A 6,000-nucleotide genomic window follows, 5' to 3' on the forward strand; every position below is an offset into this window, starting at 1 on the left:
AAATTTTGGCAGAGTTTGCAACGGCCAATGGGTACGAAGCTAAAATTCAGTACAGCATTTCATCCTCAGACAGATGGTCAGTCCGAAAGGACAATTCAGATATTGGAGGATATGCTGAGAGCCTGTGTTATGGACTTTGAGGGTTCATGGAGTAAATATCTACCGTTAATAGAGTTCTCTTACAACAACAGTTATCAGAGTACGATAGGGATGGCACCCTACGAACTGTTGTACGGTAGAAAGTGCAGATCCCCTATTCACTGGGATGAGACAGGGGAGAGGAAATATTTAGGTCCAGAGTCAGTTCAGCGGACCAATGAGGCAATAGAAAAGATTAAAGCTAGAATGCTTGCCTCACAGAACAGACAGAAGAGTTACGCAGATCCGAAACGTAGAGATGTTGAGTTCCGAGTAGGGGACCATGTGTTTTTACGAGTATCTCCGATGAAGGGGGTTAAACGTTTCGGGAAAAGAGGCAAGTTATGCCCTAGATTTACTGGACCTTTCGAGATTCTCGAGAAAATAGGTCAAGTGGCATATCGGTTAGCATTGCCTCCAGCCTTATCAGCAGTGCACAACGTATTCCATGTCTCAATGTTGAGAAAATACGTTTCAGACCCCTCTCATATACTCAGTTATGAGAGCCTTCGGCTCGATCGGACATGACCTATGAGGAACGACGGTGCGGATCCCGGATAGAAAGGATAAAGTCCTTCGGAATAAGACCATAGCATTGGTCAAGGTTCTCTGGAGAAACAGTAAGGTGGAAGAAGCCACCTGGGAGCTAGAGTCAGATATGAGAGCTCAATATCCAGAGTTATTCAGGTTAGATTTCGGGGACGAAATCCTTTTAAGGGGGGGATAGTTGTAAAGCCCGCTTAGTTAATTTGGAAATTATCAGTTGTTTATGTTAATTATGAAATTATTTATAGCTATTTAAATAATTTATTATGGATATTTATGGAATTCAGATATGCATGAGTATGTTATCAGTAGCTTTTATATTTCGCATTTCCGGTGTCCGGTATTTTGGAACGCGGCGTTTGGCTCAGTAGAAATCACAACTTAGTATGTTAGTATTTTGGGGACGGGTTTTAGACATTGGGAATGTCGGGAATGGCTGGGAATTTAGAATTTCCCAATAATACCCCTTTAGTATGATTTATGTGATTTTATGGTGGAGGGGCAAAATGGTCTTTTTGCCCCAATGACTTTTTGTCTTTTTGTAACTTTTAAATGGAAATTAAATGTTATTTTTAATTATTTATTTTGGCTGAAATAAGGTGTCATATGCATGAAAATCCTTTTTCTCTCTCATTTCACACTTAGAAAAATTAGAAATTTCAAAAGAACACTCTCATTTCCTCTCTACTTTCGGCTGAAGCATTTGGAGTGCATGAACTGATTTCTCTTTGATTTTCCAAGCAACTTTCATCCATTCTTGAGATCCTTTGCAAGCTAGGTTAGCTCATCTTCTTCCTTTCTTAAAATTCTTGAGTTTTGATGAAATTATGAGTAAATGCATGTTAATTGTGAATGTGTTGCTGCTGCTTGTGATTGTTGTTATTTTTATGTTCAAATGTTTGGATTAATTATGTTTAGTTAGGTTGGAATGCATGCTAGATAGGTTGTGCAAAGCTTGGAAATTTTCTATGCAAAATGTGTAATTTTGATGAAAATAGTGTGTGATCTGTGCCATGTTGCTGCTGTTGTTGTTATATGTTTTCAGAAGCTTATTTGCTTAGTTATGTAGAATTAAGTTGGTTTGCATGCTTGTTTTGGTGGTTTGCTCAAGCTTGAGTTTGGAACTCAAAGCTTGAGCTCCAATGGCAATTTTTGTATCTGTGGTTTCTGGGTAGGTTTGATGCCTTGGATTTGTTCTTTAGGGTGTTTAGAACAGGTCTGGAAAGTTTGGGACCAATTGGGGTTGAATTGGTCGAGTTATGGGATTTTTAGTTGGCTGCCTGCGGGAACCGGAATTCCGGTTGTGCATCCGGAATTCCGGATGGGGGTCCTGAATTTCCCAGAACCGGAATTCCGGTTGGGCAACCGGTCTTCCGGATGGGGGATTTTTCAGAACCCTAGTTTTCCTCGTTTTTGGGTTTTTAGGGGTATTGCCATGCTTTTTATCGATAGGGAAACTTTTAGTTTCGAGTTTTAGTGCCCGGGAAGTGATTTAGCGTGTCACTTATAGCGTTGTGATTTTTATGGTTTAGGAGCCGATGTCCGCCGTTCGGCTTCGGTTCCGGTCGGGTTGGCCAAGCACACACGAAATCGGAATCCGGGTAAGATTAGTATAACAGTATGCATATGGAGATTACATGTTTAGCGTGCATGTAGGAAGCCTGCTAGATTACATTAGATATGTATTTAGGCTTCGAACCATCCAACCCCGTCACGTCGGTACGGTGGAGTATGACCGACGGCGGAGTATGACCGGTTCGACCGATCAGGCTGACACTTGGTTGGTGGTTCAGTGCTATTGACCTATCCCGTCGGTACAGGCTGGAGTATGACCAGCAGCCGGAGTATGACCGGTTCGACCGATCAGGAGGATACTTGTCAATAGTACCGTCCCCTGAACGTTCAAAACTCAGTACCATGTTGGACATGGCAGTAGTGCTCAGTACCATGTTGGACATGGCAGTAGCGGGACTCAGTATCGTGTTGGACACGGCAGTCAGTTTTATGTATGATATTATTATGCTTTTCTTACTGAGTCTGTCGACTCACAGTTTATGTTCATGTGTAGGTAAAGGCAAGGCAGTTGCTGATGGACCGTGAGCGAGCTTATGAGATTGTACATGTCGGGGCGGTTAGGCCTGGAGCGTACGATCCTCGGGACAGCAGGGCTGAGATTTTTGTAACTGTCGTTAGACGACTTTTATTTTGATGTAATAGTTAAACAGTAAAAACGTTTGTAAATGATTTTATAAATCGGGATCCCGAGACTTTTTGTAAAATGGTTTATAAGTTTAATGAAAAAGCAAAATTTTAATTAATCACGTTTTTCCATAAACCTCGTTGATTAGCAACGAGCTGCACAGTACGTTTAAAAATCACGTAATACGCCTAAGATAGTTAGGGTGTTACAAAATACATACCCTTTTTTGATTTTATAATTTAATTTAAGTAAAAATAACAAAATTTAAAAGTTAGCAAAAATATCTTATTTCTATTTAAAATACTATGATTATAGTAATCTTATTTTAAATCTAAATAAGGTCAAATTATTTAAAATAGAATATTTTATAAAAGGAATTTAATATTTGACCTAAGATTTAAAAATAAGATAAAATAATCAAATTTAAAAAAAAAATAACAAAAGAAGTAAGCAAAAATAGATTTTTACGTATTTTCAAATTCAAATTAGACTAATATCTAAAATTAATTTTAAAAAATCAAATTAATTTATTTCTGATAATTAAATTTGAAATATGAAAATTAAAAATCAAAATTCAAAATTACACAAAAAATCGGAAGTTAATTCCATGAAATAGCATGAAAAATCGAAGAAAAACGAAAAAACTTTGAGCTGTATGGACGGTATGCAAAGCACACCATCCAGGTGCACATCCTTGGGCGCAAGGGGCTGCTTGGCCAGCAGTCAGCCGTGGGCACAAGTGTGTGTCACCACCCCCGATTTTTTGAAATCTTTAAAAAATCATAACTAATTCAACTAAAATCGAAATTGAGTTCTGTAAAAAAAGAAATTGCTTAATTTTTTCCAAACTATCCAATAAAAATAATTCCAGAAACGAAAATTCAATTATTTTTCATAAAATTTCACAAGCATCAATCAATCATCATATAACACACAGATCAACATGAAACCATCCAAATCAACATATATCGTCGTTTTAATTCATATTTCATGAAAGTAAATCATTACCATGGCTCTTGTGCCAGTTGTTGGAAATATTTTACCAGGATCTAGATTTACTACCATGTATGTTTCATTAACATCCTAATATGAATTCTAAAACAATGAAATTAAACACATATAAAGTTTAGGAAACCTTACATTGGGTGCAGCGAAATATAATGACTCATTCTGTTCAGATTTCTAGCCCTTGATTCCTTTCTGTAGCAGAACATAATCAAGATCTGAACCTGGATCTTTCTCTCTTTCCTTGATGCTGATTCTCCTTCTTGTTGGTTGGATTCTACACAATCTTCCACACTATGATTAAGATACCACTTGATGTGTGTGGGCACTCACTCATTCACTCAAGGCTGGACAATATGAAGAAGAAAATAGAAGAGAAAGTGGCGGCTAGGCTATTTTCTCTGAAGGAATAATATCCATGTCATAGTTTCTTGAAGCCATCACTTTCTATTTATAGAAAGCCATCTAGGTTTAGGTTAGAATTGTATGGCATTAAAATAATGAAAATATAAATGGTAATTACTTGCATAGTGGCCGGCCATGACAAGGATAATGGGCCTCAGTTTGTAATTTTACCATTTTGTCATTTTTCAATCCCATTTTCTCAAAAATACAAATTTTCTAATTCAACCATTTAAATGCCAATTCTAATTATTTAATAACTAAAAATTAATTATTAAATAATATTGTCATTTAATATATTTATTAATTAGACATATAAAGTCTCTTAATTAACAAATAAAACCTAGAATCTCTTTTCTTCACAATTTCGCCCTTGCTTAGTGAAAATTCATAAACTAGACATAGTCTAACTTTAGAATTATAATTGATTAATTAAAATCAATTAATTGAGTCTTACAAGCAGTATGGTCTCAACTAGTATGGGGACCATGGGCCTATATGACTGAGCTTCCAATAAGTCGAACCGAATTTACCAAGTAAATTCCCTAACTTATTAATTCCTTATTGAATCCACACTTAGAGCTTGGAATTGCACTCTCAGTCATATAAAACGCTCTATATGTTCAACGATATAGATACACTATTAGTTATCCATTGTTATAATCCTAATTTGATCAATGACCCTCTAATATATGATCTACATTAAATAGGAACTAAATTACTGTTACACCTTCAATGTATTTATCCTTAAAACACTTAGCTCCGTATAAATGATATTTCAGCGAAGTGAAATGAGATCTCAACCATTTATCTCTGTTTAGCCAAGCTCGAAAGATATCATCGTTTCACTTCTAAATTCCTATAGAAGTTATAGACTCCATATTTATGTTAGCGCTCCCACTCAATTATACTATCATGTTCCCAAAATGTACGTATCACCCTGACCCAAAAGTAGGCTTAACTAACAAATCAAAGAACATGTATAATACTCTTGAGATCGAACCTAACCATATCAAGATTAAGATCATTTGATCTAGGATCAACAGGTGATATTGAATTGAATAGATATTATGGTAAATTTTAATATATCTAATCAAAGTTCAATATCGGTCCCTTTCAATGTATACTCCATACATCCGATACTGGTAAACTTTGCCAATGCCCTGGAAAGGACAGAACACTTATCCAAGGTGTAAGAATACCTATCGTTGATTATCATCTCAATCTAAATCCAGTGAACTAACAAATCAGGGAATAAACTTTCGAACATATAATTATGATTATATTCCACTGTGCTGACAACACTATAATCATTAACAAATTCATATGTTCTGGACTTAAATAGAATTCATACATTATATATATAATCATGAAATAAATCATGTGAACCATGCAACATAAAAATGTTATTTCTGATCTTTATTATTAAGTAAATCTGATTATATTGAAATGAGTTTTATTTAGGGCACAAAACCCAACAATCAGAAGTTATCTTGCCAACAGCTTCCATGGCAAGACCTTCCACATGATCCCAAGACGGCACTCCTCCATCCACATGGTCTAACGACGGCATTCCTCCGTCCACAACCGAACCTCCTGTCGCTGCTATCAGCCCTGAGACGGTTCTTGATCAAAACATGTCTTCAATAGCTGATCCTCTTCGAGAGTCCAACACTAGGCGCCCACCTCAGTACACCTCCAAAGTTCTA

Source organism: Cannabis sativa, chromosome 7 (assembly GCF_029168945.1).
Source record: "Cannabis sativa cultivar Pink pepper isolate KNU-18-1 chromosome 7, ASM2916894v1, whole genome shotgun sequence".
NCBI lineage: Eukaryota > Viridiplantae > Streptophyta > Magnoliopsida > Rosales > Cannabaceae > Cannabis > Cannabis sativa.